General features: G+C 50.9%; 1 long non-coding RNA gene across 1 annotated transcript; it reads right to left on the reverse strand.

Moving 5' to 3' along the window:
- Positions 1-974: 974 nt before the first annotated feature.
- LOC114011548 (uncharacterized) lies at positions 975-14,570 on the reverse strand. The gene is made up of 2 exons (XR_003553483.2): positions 14,245-14,570; positions 975-6,483 (listed from the first exon to the last, which is right to left on the reverse strand). It is a non-coding gene; the product is annotated as an uncharacterized LOC114011548 (long non-coding RNA).
- Positions 14,571-14,776: the final 206 nt, after the last annotated feature.

The following is a 14,776-nucleotide window of genomic DNA, read 5'->3' on the forward strand; positions in this document are numbered from 1 at the left end:
CGCAGCTCCTCGCCTGGCTGCTGGGAAAGGTGAAGGTCCCTGCCCATGGCCCCGAAGAGTATCACCAAAAAGCTGCCTGCGAATCCCAACAGTACCTGCAAAGCATTTCAAACGGAACGTCCAGAAATAAAGACTCTTAAGCATTTGAAAGTGTTAAGATGCTAATTAATTCTGATGATTTGTATGTTTTAATTATTCACTGACACTGTATTATTTTTCAAGCAGAAAAGGAACTTTTTAAAGTGTCACTGCCTCTGCTACTTAAATCAAAGTAATTGTGTTTAATTAAACTGAGACCAACAAGGCTGTATTGTGTGACACTTGCAAAGAAGCCTGTGGAATAAGAAATGTCAAAGATTAAACAAACCTCTTTTAAAGCCAGCTAAGAGGAGAGGTGCCACTGTTTATAAAATCAGAGCCAGGAAAGATACAACAATTAGAAAAAAAACAGGTCATATGGAAAAAAAATATCCAACTTGACAATCCTTCATGCAGATATGATTTGAAGTTTATTACTCATTGTATTCTTGCACAGAAGGCTTTTTGTTATTCTCTGTGCTAAGTCATTTTTTAATTTAAATGGAGATGGAGATGTGTTCAAAGGATTTTTTTTGAACAAATGAACACAGATGCATTTCATGTCGGTTTTGATATAAAGGTTGAATGAAGCTGCAGGGAAGGAAAACTGCATTTAATTAATTTATAATTTTTTTTCACAAATAGATCTGTTTCTGACCACTTTCTTTAATATTCATGTGTGGTTGGCGGGCAGAGAGTACATGAGGTTATTTCCTCATTTGAAGCCTAGTTTAATTACTTTTGAAAGAACATAACAGTTAAATTTAAGCTCTAAAACGTAAATATGTGTATTAATGTAGAAGGAGATGATGAGAGATTTGTCACCGGCTGGATTTCATCACATGGACCTAAATAATATTGTAATCTGAGATGCTCATTCAGACATAAGACACATATCATTAAAATGTGCTTTAATTCTCCTCTTTGGTGCTTAGAGCTATTTTCCACCCCAGAAGGTTACAGTGCAAAATATACAAACCGACAGTTCCCTCCTCCCTCCCGCTCCTGACAGCTGGGTGCATTGGGTTGGAGGCAGCGGCATCGCTCCGGAGCCAGGTGGGCACGCTGCAGCCCTGAGCCCCCACTTGCCCCGACTTGTCCCCCGGCTCGGGCACGGGGTGGAAGCCCAGTGGGAGCCTGGTGCTGAGCCAGCCCCGCGCTGAAGGCACGGCTGAGCCTGCCCACTGCCCCAGAGAGCAGTGCCTGTGCCTGCCATGGTCCGAGACCAGACCCCAGGTTACAGGACCATCCAGCCTGGATGAGGGTCACGGACCCTTCCCTAGCTGGGGAGCAGCTGGAGTTGGACGGGCTGCTCTGTTTCTCCTACACAACCCATGTGCTTTGGGACACTTAGGCAGTACTGTCCCCTTTTCTCGGAGAGCTGCTGGCCTCGGGGGCAGGTGATGGGCTCATGGCGGAACCTGGGGCAAACCTGGCTGCCCTTACCATGGGTGAAGCTTCAGCATGCCCGAGACGCAGGTGAGGGGCTGCACTCCCTTGTTCAACAATTCCAAGTTGCTTGGACTGAATTAGCTTGCTTGCTTTATACTCCCTAATGTGCCATTGAGTTCAACTGTCCTGAAGCAAAAATTCTGAGAAAAGTATAATAAAATAACCCACATGTTGGAATTCCTGATTGCTAAAATCTGTCCACCTTATTACCTGGTGTGCTGGACACACGAGTGGACAAAGCAGGTGTCTCTTTCCACTTAGAAGGTGTTAGAGTTTGACAGGGCTCTATTTAGCAACCCAGACCTGGGAAAGACTCCTGAGTGTTGAGTCCAGGCCCTGTAAATCCTTTCCTAGGCTGACTGGGATGACTGACCGGCGGTGGAAGGGCTGAGGGGGTGTGTGTCTGCAGCCCTGTCCCCCTGAGAACGGGCTGGGGAGATGGACTGTGGGTCCAGCCTGGGGCCCAAATCCACCTCCATACTCTGTGACAACAAGGGTGATGCTCCAAGGGAAGAGGTCTAGGGCATTACCCAGAGGGAAGACATCTCCACCGGCTTCTTGGTGCTGCCATGTGTTGCAGCAGCATTTGTCCGCAGCCTGTCACTGCAGGGACTCTTGCTGTCCTGTCCTGGTGTCTTTCCTTCCCTGGTGGGACACATGAGAGGTCTCATCCAGCTGTGCCATGCCTAGGGCTGAGGGAGCAAGTGTTCCTGTGGGGGCTCTGTGACCCTGGGACACATATGATTTATTTTTATTGAACTGTGTTCAAACTTACTTCAACCAGCTGATAACACTACTGAATGTGATGCCAACAAATGGACAAATGTGGCATAAATAATCATAAAAATGGCAAATGAGAGCCCCATGGCATGGCAGCAAATGGGAAATTGTTACAACAGTGCATGCCACTGATCTCCACTCAGCCTTGGGTAACAATGGTCTGCTTGTATATCTAAGCAGTCTGTTGATTGATTAATTGATCTGTCTACCCACTCCATGCAGAAAGGATATTTTAACCCATAACTCTCATTTTAGAAGTATTCTTACAGGATCTAATGACAGAAAATGAGTTGTTGCTTTTTCTCTGGGATGAACCAATGCCAGGTGCCAAACCCTCAGTCCTCATTTCTACTACAGAGCACCAGACCATGGCAGATGCATTGAATGGAGCCTGGCAGTGCTTGCCAGGGTTAGAAAAGCCATTATCTGCACTGCTAAATTGTCAGAAAGGGCCCTGGGTTTGGACTGTGCCAGACAGCTCTCTCCAAAGCGATTTCTGGACGTGGTCAGCAGCTGGAGTGCTCCTGGGACTGTTTTGGATGCATCCATCCTGCTGCAGGGACCAGGCAAGTTCAGAAGATAGTGTGGGGTGCTCATGCTGGTTGGTCCCAGTGCCCGGGCATATTTCCAGACCTATTTAATTCACTGTTCAGACGTAGGCCTGAGGTGATGTTGGCATTTGTGGCATCCTGCCTGTTGGCAGATTGCACCCTATGCCTCCAGTTGCTTCAGACCAGGGTTTCCCACAAAAACATCCTGTTCTTGCTCCACTGCTCTTCCACCTTTGGTTCCTACAGGTGTGCTGCTCTGCCAGTGCTGCCCTGTATGATGCTCTCACACTTCCAGGAGCCGTAATTCTCACCTCTTGGTCCTCTCCAGATGACAAGAGTTCAGGGTGGTGAGACCTCCCCAGCACCTTTAGGAGGTCTCTTCCTGCAGGGAGCTGTGGCAGCTCCAGCACACACGTCACATCACCTCCTCTGCAGACTCCCTCGCACGGGGGTCCAGCATCCCACTCACACTCCCTGTCAGTGGTGTAATTCCCTGGTGGCACCCTACTTTGGGGCTACTGCTATCCATAAAACCTCTTGAGGCTGAACCATTACAAAACTGTCACCCTAGGCTTGGGTTAGCAAAATGTAGACCCCTGATGCCCCTCCTTTCTCCTTGGGCACATCTGAATGCCTAGATGTCCAGCCAAGCCTGCTCAGATGCCAAAAATCTTGGTACCAGCTCAGCCCTGAGCATCACCAGCATCCTCCCCTCTGCCCCTGCATTTCTCTCCTCTGCTGCCCAGTCTGCAGTGTGCCTTCAGAGCCATCCCACTGGGTTAGGGTGGGAAGAAAACAGCCAGAAAACCATGGGCTCCTCACCACAGCAGGCTGGTACTTTGAGATACTTCAGTGGGTCTCCTACCTCTCTGAGGCTGCTCCAAGAATGCAGCTGGGATGGAAAGGGCTCTTCTCTCCTTGCCGGGGGCTATTCTCTTTGCTGCCTCTTAAAGCAAAGGCATTCAGTCATGCCAGCACTTCTGCATCGCAGGGCTCCGTTAGAGCTTTACCCTGCTGGAGACACAGCTGAACATTTTGCATCAAAATTATTTTCAGCCAAAACTGATCGTCATCAACACAGAAAACAGTGTATAACTTGGGGGAGGGTCGAAATTTCAGAATCTCATTAAGAAAATGAGCCTGAAAAATCCCCAGCTCAATAAGACAAATGTCATTTTTTGTTTTGACAAAACCCCTGGCAAATCTTGCAGAAAATCTTCAGCAAAAATATTTGTTGTGAGCCTGTATAAATCACTTCTGTGAATGTACAGTTGCCCTGAACCCAGGCAGCTCCCGGTGGCAGGGGTGGCCCAGGTGCATGGCCAGCCCTAATAGACACATTTCCTTCATTTGTTTGCTTGAAGCGCCCCAGGGCTGTCCTAGAGGCAGAGGATACATTGAAATAACATACAGATTCATTAGTGCCCCTGCTCATTAACTGAGACCTCTGTGGCACTGATGTGGCGCCTCTAATTTGTGTCAGTGGTGCAGGGGGTGCTGAGCACCGCTGCCCACCCAGCTCTTGCAGACAAAGCTGTCGTCGCATCCTCGAGGGCAACTCCTGCCCACCTTTGCCCACCTCGCCTGCGCCTTCCAGGGGCTCAGGGCTCCTCTCTGGTCCCAGGCACGATGTCAGCTTATCCATGGAGAGACGTGGATACTCCAGGTCAGATGCTGATGAAGGAGGTTTGGTGCCAGGATGAGGAGGAAAAGTGAGAAGGCTGAGAATTAGTTTGGGGACAGAAGTCAGGGGCTGTCTGGGTTTAGGAACACAGCACCAGATGTCACTTCTTCGCTTCTGCCAGGCAAAGCCCCCAGTCAGCTCCCCCCTCCCCGAAGAAACCAATCCTCCTAATCAGAGGTGTCTGTTTGCAGGGATTAAGCAGAGATCAGGCCGTCTGAGGATCTTACTCTCTGTCTTGAAGAGGTCCTGGTTATTTGAAGAGGTCTGCTTTGCTGTTATCCTTGCCAGGGGCTGGGTGACGCTGCAAGAGCCTGCTGTGCTCCCTGTGTGCCTGTCCTCGCCTCCCTCAGCCCAGGGTGATGCCTCCAGAGCTGGGACCAACGCTCCCTGTGCTCGTGGCCGTGACAGAGAAGGGGTTCCTCTGGGCTGGTTGCTGAAGCACTTCCAAAATTTTGGGAAGATCATTTGCCTGTAGCAACCAGCATGTGACCCTGCTGGGATGCGGGACAGGTAGCCCTGAACACCTTCTCCCCTTAACCTGTTCTGTGGCTGAGCTGTCATCCACAGGACAGGAACAAGAAGGAAGATGAAGGGCTGGCTCTGCTGCTGCTGCAGAGAAACCCTGAACCACTCCACCCACAGTCCCCAGTGGCTCTGGAACTCCCTGCTGGGATCTGGGTATGCACAGCTGAATGATACCTCTGTGATGCTCCTGGGAACCTGAGGCTTTCCTGAAATGGCAGTGTGCTGCTGCCTTGTCCCTGGCACCTCTGCAGCAGCTCTCAGCAGCCTTGGGTCTCCAGGAGGAGCATTGAAGTTGGTGGCTCCCAGAGTTAAACACCCAGTTCCTGACAATCTCCCCTCTCCTCATGCAGCTGAGGATGGAAAACCTTCTGGAGATATCCAGCAAGGTGCAGGTATCTGTCTTTTGCTCTGTCCTCTGCAGCAACCCCTCCTCATCCCACTTCCCCATGGCACAGAATTTGTGAGCAAAGAAGTGACTCAGTACTGACACCTTCTGCACTTGGCTGCAGAGACAGGTTCACTCTTCCCGGGGCTAAGAAATCCAGAGGCGCATCCCGTTTATTAGGAAGTTTTGGGAGGATTCCCTTTATCCACCTCAGTGTTGTCCAGGGCATCGAGCACAGAAGTCCATGGGGGAAAGGGGCTCTGTCTTTGCTGCTAGAGGCTGATGGGGACACTGGAGAGCTGCTGCGATGCTGCACTGGTCCTGGATGATGTCCTTGCTGTGCACTCAGGAGATGCTGGTGGGACCCGCAGGACTCATTCTGTGGGGCCAGGGATAGCCACAACCCCACAGTCCACCATCCCACTCCATCATCTCCTCCAGTTAGATCTGTGCCACGACGTGGTTAAGGAGTAACCCTTTGGGGAGGCACCTGCTGTCACTTTGTTTCACACTACCAGCCGTTACTCCAGCCGCAGGCACTGCTGTAAGGAGAGGCTCCTCGGCAGGTCTCAGCGGCAGGCTGCTCCGAAGGGTGTCCCAGCACCTCCCAGTGCACACCACACTTCACCTTCTGGTCAATGGCAAGTGCTCCACTGCCTTTATGGCAGGGACATCGCGTAGGGCCATTGCACTGCAATTGCCACAGGAATTTGCTGGAAGTCTGTTCAGGACAAGGAATGGACACAGCTGGAAGAGGCTTGTCCCGCTCTGCTGGGAGATGCTTGCCTCACCATCGCCGCTGCTGAGTGGTCTCCTAGTGCAAACACTGGTGGTGCTTCCTTCCTCTTGCTGGGAGTGGGAGGCATCTGCGGGTGAGCTGCAGCTCAGCTGGATGTGCTGCATCTCACCCCGACTCCTAAAGGATGAGATGGGGCAGAGACAGGGGAAGGGAACAAGTCCTTCTCCTACCCACCCAGCCTCTCCAAGGGTGCTGCCTGAGTGTGAGGTACCTCCCAAAAGCTCCATTCCTGCAGTGGGCAAGAAAAAGAAATAGCACCAGAAAAGTAAACTTTTTGGAAGTGCATCCCTCCTCCAGTTACCCTTCCCTCTGAGGACCCTGTTCCCCCTGCCAGGGGTCACCACCGCTCTCATCACCGAACTGAGGGAATAGCCCAGACCCACCGAGGCTGCAGAGGGGCTAAGAGCACCCAGCCCCTACCTCATATTGTGCAGGGGTCTGGCTGAAAGGCTGCGTTCGGAGCTGGTCCCACTCGCTGGCGGGAGGCAAGCAGAAATAGCTTCTGTGGTATCATTTCTCCAAGTCTTTTTTTTTCCCCTGGGTGTAAATGATTAATGAAGGATATTGTGGAAAGCAGATGTACTGTTGCCACAGTAACTGAAACGAGTGGCGGGCAAGGTTTGTGCACATGGTGAATACTGAAGCAATGATCTTCGTGTGTGTTGTAGTTATTTTAGCTTTCATAAGATTCTGGTTAATTATTAACACCATAAGGTCCTAACCTGGGGGAATATTTGTAAGTGTGGATAAGTTCATAATGAATCCCTTTCAATTTTCTCTCCCCATCCCCTTCTCTCCCTGGATACCGTTATAATTTTATCTCCCTAAAGTCTCCCATTATCTCACTTTCAACTACAGTAACCTATTACCATCTTTAATTTTTAAAAAGGATAATAACGCAGAAGAAAATGTGAGCATGGGGATGACTCACATTCACGCACCTGCGGTGGCATTTCCTTGCTCTATTACCTGCTGTTTCCCTCCACTTTCTAGGGTCAGCCCATGGTCAGCACTGAGCGAGAGATCCCAGTCCAGCCAGTCTGTATCACCAGTCTGGGCCAGTGTCCAGCCTCCTCCACAGAGCAGCAGTGTCTGGTGTGATGGCCAGCACTGTCACTTTGGGAGACCTGTCCCTTCTCAGCTGCCACCACCTGAATCCCAGCAAAGTCTCTGAACTTTTAAAGAAGCTGTGTCCCAGGAGAGGGAATCTGGATTTTGCTTTTTGCTCCCTGAAATGACTTTGCATAGTTCTGGGAGAGAAGCAGAGGGGTGGAATCGATTTGAAAGAGCTAAAGCAAAAAAAACCCAACAAAAACAGCTGCCCCCATCCCAGTCCTCTGCTGCACGACCCTGGTGCTGCTAAAAGCAAGAGGCAGGGCTAAGTCTCATTGCTGTGATGCACCAGCAGGTACCAGGGAATTGGCACCTTCTCACATCTAAGTGACAAAGCCCATTGTGCAGCATCATTCTTTCCTTTACTGACCCCGAAAGGCTGAGAGCTGGCCCTAGAGATGGGCTGTTGAGGAGTAAACTCTAGCCAGCCGTGCTCGGTGCACAGCACCATCCAGCTATGGGACACAGGGATCACACCTGATGCTGCTCTCTCCATGGAGCTCACGGTGTGGCAGGCTGGCAGGGTCTCAGTGGAGGTCCTGTTTTATAGATAGGGAAACTGAGGAAGAGCCAAGCAGCGCTTCTTTCTCAAGGCTACACAAAAAGGGTGCCCCAGGGCTGGGAACTCTTCATTTCCATCGGAGTCACCGTGGTTGGACATGTCCACAATGTCGATGGGAAGTCAGCAGAAGCCTTCCTCCCCTCCTCTACCTCCACGTTCATCACTGACTGCCAAAGCTGGCATATCACACACCTGACCGGCCTTTCCCTGCCTCATCCCCTTCACCTCCTCCCTCCTCTTGCTTTGTGCTCCTCACCCCCACGCTGCTCTGGTGACCTGGTCCTCAGCAAGCCCTCTCAAAGCCTGGCAGACCCAGGTGGACAGAAGGGAAGGCCCCTTTGCCTCCTGTTCTTCCACCAGCCCCCTCCTCTAGCCTTGCCCCACACCATCCCCTCTGATGGTTCCATCGGCTCCTGCCTGGGAAGGTCGGGTCCGCTCTGAGGGTGCCTTCTGTTTTTCATGTACTTAGAAATCACATTGATGCCTCCAGCTGATGCTTTTATCTGGAGCAGATGCTTTTATCTGGAAGCAGTGCTCACATTGGACTCCCAAACACATTAAATGAAGGTTGAGAGGAAAAAATGAAGGGCATGTTGGCTGGTCACAAATGGAGGGATCTGGGAGTCCTGCCAGCAGCAGAGGGGCTAATAGGATGGTTGGATTCTGCCTTGCACAGTTCTCAGGGAGGGACAGATGGTTCAGGAGCTCCGGGCTCCTGATTTATTTTGCTTACAAACTGCAGCGCTACCCACCTTCCTCCCCAGGACACTGATTCTGGCCTGCAGGATAGGCAGCTGTGTGAGGGCAGGACCATGCCAGACCAAGGCTGGGATGGAGGGAGCTTTATGGCCCTAAGGGGAGCAGTGGCTCACAGCAGTGCCTGCCCTGCTTAAAATGCCAGGAAAGCCACAGTGCATGGTGAACTGTTGTGGAAGAAAACTTCCTGAAGGTGCTGCACACTACAACCCTGCCACTTGGCACACAGACATGTGTAGAGGGAGCGCGTGCTCAGCAGCTGAGCATGTCCCATACCCACCTGGGGACTCATCCCTGTGTTTGCTTATGCTTAGGGACTCCCTCAGCTGAGGAGTGATGGCAGCATGGTGAGCGTGCCAGCAGGGCAAGGAGCTGCCCGTGGGAGCTAGATCCTGCAGGGAACAACTGCAGGGGCTGCAGCACAGCTGGGTTAGAGAGCCACCTAATCATTTCAGTTCTCTGGCCATGCTGTGCTATTAAAACCATGGTCCTGGTCATCAAGCACCAGTGCATCGAGGAAATGGGGTCGTGCAGTCCCTAAGCCTTTCCCTTAGGGCTGCAAGGACACTGTGTCTGCTCACAGTGAGCCGTGCACATGGCCCTGGCTCCTTCTGACAACAGTCAGAAGGTGCAATAACCCTGTGGTAGCAGATGCAGGGCATTTCTTTCTATGTTAAGCCTCAATCCAATCTCTGAAGATCAGCTTAAACAAGATTGACTTAAACCCTGAACACCTCTTCTGTATTTCTCATTGCTGTCTATTGTGACAGCAGGGTATTCCTCCTGTGCGCAAAGATGTTCACCTCCTTTTATGAATCTTCCTAAATTCTTGTCCTCAAAGACTAAGTAAAATTCAGAAGGAGATGGGATTTTTTAATGGCTTCCAGAAAATCGCAGAAGATCAGAATTAAGAACAAAACTTCTCAGGATGGGACCTTTCCCATGATCAGGCAAGAAAATGCAAGACCTGACTCTTGTGAGTGATAGTAAAAATGAGGTGGGAAAGGTCACTTGGAAAGACACACACAAAGGCAGCATCAAAGGATCTATTTAAAACCCTGCACCACTTGTTCCTCTTTTCTGCATGAAGACATTGCCAAGCTGGGCTTAGCCACCAGCACACGATTTACAAATTGCCTCTGGCACGCAGGTGGATCAGCCTTAGACAAGGCTGAGGGATGTGCAGCAAGAAGAGCTGGTGACCTCCAACTGACCTTTGCTCCTCCAGCTGTGGCTGCATTTCCAGTCTGTGAGAAGGGTGGATGGACCTCACAGATCCCCGGATTATCCCAGTTCAACAGGCTGCAAGCATACGGCTTGTGCCCATGCGTCTCTTGCACCAGAGAAGCTTCATCTAGAGAGAGACTGCTCTCCAGGGCTGCAGAGGCTTCGGGTCCCTGCTGGCTGGGATGCTTATAGGCACCACTTTGTCCTGTCTGGTATTACTGGTATTACAGCCTGGGAGAACCTGGTTGCCAGCCAGGCTAACAGCTCAGCGAGGCGCAGGAGCAGCCCCCCTTCCCACACTTCACTTCATTCCCTGACAACATTTACATAAATAACTGAAAGAGCCCCATCTCCAGCCAGCAGGCAAAGCCAAGAGCAAGCTGTCAAGACGTCTTTGACAAAGACTTTTTTTTGTCATGGAAAATGTGATTTCATCAGAACAGCCTTTTCAGAACAAGCCTCTTTCCTAGAGCCCTGCAAGAATGCTGGAGAACTTTGCACAGTGATTCTGTGCTTTCAACCTAGAAAAAATAGCCAATTTGATTGTCTTTTCTTGTCTCTCACACAGTTTTGTATTTTTCAAAATCCGTCCCGTTTTTCTTACAAGAGAAATGTGTGTCTAGGGTGCATTAAAGGTAAAAAATAAGGAGGGGGGAAAGTGAAGGGAGTAAAAAAGAGATTACTAAACCCAACATTTTAAAAATATAATGCTTCCTGAAAAAGTAACACTTTCCATTTTAAACAATCATGTGTTCACTTTAAACTACCTGTGTCTCTAAGCAAGTAAGACAAATAATTAAAATGTGGTAAGAGATGGTGTTTGTCTTTTAGACCTCTCAGTTCAAGCTGCTGTTTCAGTGGGAAGAGAATATGATTTTAAAACAAAGAAAATCAGGATTTTTCAGCAGAAGCCCAAAGCAAAGGAATCCACCGCAGAAGTGCAGTTAAAATGGGCTCTGAAATGCTCAGAGAAATGTGGGTGAACCCACCGTGTGCAGGACTGTCCCCAGGGGATGGACAGCGCCTGCAGCATCTCCCCCCTGATGCGGAGGTACCTGCCACAGGGAGGTCTGCAGCTCTCACACCCTTCAGGCCCTTGCAGGAGGTGTGTGCTTTGCCCGGAGCTGAAGCTGCTGCCGTGGATTATCTTGCAGGGACACCTTAGAAGTCACCCTTGGATGCCAGCTGATCCCAGGCTGGGATTCTAAACGCTGTGGGCTGAGCTGAGGTCTGCTGGCCAGCTGGAGCCCTGTCCAGCTACTGCTCTGCTCCTCTGCCCCCCGCTTGGGCCACATGGAGGTCACCCTCCCTCCCAGGCTGTGCTCACCAGACTGGAGCTGCCCTTCCCCTCCTCTGCCCACCCGGCTCCTCCCCATGCTGGGAGAGGGGGCAGGCGGGGGCTCAGGAGTGGGCAGTAGGTATGTAACATTGTGGAGGTGCTTTCTTTTGGGCCACAAGACCTGCAAGCTCAAAGCCAAGGGCAGGGCTGGAGAAGGGTGTTGGAGAAAGCTCCACCTGGGGCAGAAATTCGCTGCTTCTCCACTGCTTGCCCTGGCACCCCTGCCACCTTCCTTGGCAGGGGGCAGCTACCTGCAGGACAGCACAGCTTTTGGAAGAACTAACGTGAGTCCTGCCTTCAGTCCTTGTAGTTGCAAGTGTGTGTCCTGCTCATCTGCAGGCACAGCCTTGGCTTAGCCACGATCTGCCACGGGTGCCAGCAGCAGGTGGGACGGGAGCGGGTTCTGCCAAGAGCAGAATCTTTCCATCCCCCCACACAGGGATGGAAACACTTCCCTGGGCTGCTGCGTGTGGCTGGGGTTTGGATTGGCCACAGCTTACTGATTGTGCTGTGACATCTGTCCTCAGCCAACCACCAGAATGGGAAGGAGCAGAATTTGTCCCTGAGGTTGTGAATTGCCAGGTCTGCATGTTTCGTGCGTCTTGGGTACTGTGCATCACTGCTGGCTGGGAGCTGAAGGAAGGCACAGAAGGCACGGGTCTGGCTGACACTGCAGTCAAGGCAGTGTTATTAAATATTTGTCAAGACAATCCTTCCACTGGCTTAAGGGTTTTACTCCTGATTTATACCATTAGGAGGGAGGAATTAGAAAGTTATCACTGCAATGGGGAAATGGTGTTATGTTGGCTCTGCCACATTTTTGCAAAAGCTCTTGGACTTCAGAGCAGGTTTTTGTACACACTTTCTCACTAGACTAACGGCATTGAGTCAGTGTGGGAGCTCTTCCCAACTGCTGCTCTCGGTAAAGCAGGGCAAATCGGTGCCCTTCTCTGACAGAATCTGCAGCACTAAAATGCTGAGAGATAACACAGCAACTCCAGGAATTACAAGAGAGAAAGGAAGAAAAAGGATGAAGGAAGGAGTCAGGGAGCTATCAGTATCCTCAGCCTGGCTGGGGAAAGGGCACGGAAGGCTGCAAGACTCCCATGAATCTGCCCTTGGCCCCTTTTCCTGGTGCATCAGGGCTGGAATTCGAGGCATGCGGTATGTTAGCACTGCAGATACTGGAATGAAAACAGGAAACGTGGAGAGGCTGCAGGCACCCAGCACGCTGGAGATAGCCCCTGCAGAGCTCCTGGAGAGAAGTCATTTGTGCTGCAAAATGTGCTCTTGTGAAGGGTTTTCTGCCTGTGGTGCATGTCCATGCAAGGGTCCCCATCTCTGCCAGTTCCCAGGGGTGCTCTCTCCAAGGGCAGAGACTCAGTGTGAAGGGAGATGCAGGGCTGGGTTTCCTCCAGGCTGGTCAGATCAGGAATACAGTGACGGTCATGGCTCCTTTAGTTCACAGGCAGGTGAGGAAGGGGCACAAAGCTCCTCCGCCTCATCCAAAAGAGGAGCTAGAGATATTCTCTGCTTGGGAAGCAGCAAAATGATCCTGGAGCTCACAGTACGCTTCTATCACTTCCAGCCTTCTCCAAGGGCAGAGCCTGCACAGGGCTGACTCTCCCGTTCCCTCTGTGGATGGCGTTTCAACCACCGCAGGTGCCAGCTGTGGTCATGGTCTGGTCACAGGCAGTCAAATATGCTCGTCTGGCAAAGCAGCATGGGAGGAAGGATGTACAGGACTTAGCAGCAATAGCTCAACTTCCACCAGACACTGGTAGAAAGGACTTCACAAACCTCCCAGGTGGAATTATAGCACCAGACACTTCCCCTCCTGTGTGTCCAGCAGGAACGAGTCCCCTTTTCGCAACACCGAAGACAGAGTTGTGACAGACACAGCACAACACAGAGCATCCTGCCCATGCACAGGGCTGGCAAGAGGTGGCTGCAGCCAGTGCCATGCAGCCCTCCCCCATCTGTGGTTCGATGCTGAGGCCACGGTTTAGAAAAGCAGAAAAGCACAAGACGCATGAAGTTTCAGGTTAGGGTCTGACATGTGGATTTCAAAATTCAACTGTTGGGAGCCATCACAGGGCTGTATCTCACCACTTGCCCATTTCCCACTGAAAGACGTGTTGGTGTGGGTACCGCAGGGTGGCAATGACATGAATCACTGCAAACCACTGCCTCCCTCTGCCCCCCCACTGAATTCCACCTGCAGGTGTAGTCTTTGCACGTGGGGGTTCTGGGCTGAGATACCTGCGGCATCCAGAGTTGCACACACAGCCCGGCTGGAGAGCTCGCTCCCCATGGCAGGCTGGAGGAAGGAGCTGCTTAGATAGCTAAAGCGATGATTTCCACAGAGATCATGGTTGCAAACAGTGAGATGCTTACCACCTGGTAACTGTCACGGTATGCAGCTGCCAGAGCTCAGGGTGAGCTGAGGAAGCTACTCATGAGCTAAATACAGTAATGAGACAACTCTGCGCATGGTTCTTAAGGGCTCAGCAGAAATGAAAAGTGAGCTGTGCAGATAAAAGATTTGAACGATGCAAATGCTGACCCAAGACACTGTGTCATGCAAAGGATGTTGTTCTGTTTGTCCTGACAACTTCATACCATGGCTATCCCCCTCCCTGCCTTTCTCCTGCTGTAGCAAGAGCTGGTGATGTATTCATGTGCATTTCCCTGCTTGTTCCTCTGCTTCTATCCCGTGCACTCTGCTCCACAAACACAGTGCTTGGCTTCTGGCAATGAGAGGAAGATCCTACCAAAAACTGAGCCCATGTGGCAGGAATTGAGAAACCGAGACATCTACCCAAGAGAACACAGAAAAAAACACAGGCAAAACACAAGGCTCCAAAGCCAAAACTCAAGTGGGTGCTTCAAGCATTCCTTGGATTGCTCAACCCCTTCCACAGCTTCCTATTGCAGGCGCTTGAGCCCTTTGTTACTCTCTCAACAGGGAAACTGTATGGAGATAAACTCACCAGCAGGCAGAGATCTCCAAGAATGTCAAGCAGCTATCGACATCTGATTCAGGGTTCATTCATCTGGGTGAAAAGAGATAACAGAGTTTGCATCACTTCGTGGCACTGGAGCCATTCTGAGTCACGCGCTGCCAGGTGGGACACAGGGACCTGTTGCTGTGTGAGCACCACGCCGTCCATTGAGTGACACTACGGACAAATGGGCTAGGGACCACTCATTACGGTTAATGAAATCAAGGCATTCAGAAATTACATCTGTGGAGGTGCAATCAAAATCTGCCAGACTAAAAGCTAATTGTTGGATTTCTCTTTAAAAACAAGCCTACCTTTCCAGGTGTGTTCCCGTGAATGCTGCAGCAGAGGGCTGTGATTACACACTTGTTTACAAGCCAGGATAACTGAATGCCAATGCTGACGCACTGCGCTGGCTGGTGTTAAGAACGTGAGATCGTCATTCCACCTCCAGATGAAGTTTTTGTAGAGAAACTTCTCCCTAACTTGCCTATCTTCACTGAACAAGTTGTGAAATGAC

This window comes from Falco peregrinus, chromosome 3, assembly GCF_023634155.1.
Source record: "Falco peregrinus isolate bFalPer1 chromosome 3, bFalPer1.pri, whole genome shotgun sequence".
In the NCBI taxonomy this organism is placed as follows: Eukaryota; Metazoa; Chordata; class Aves; order Falconiformes; family Falconidae; genus Falco; species Falco peregrinus.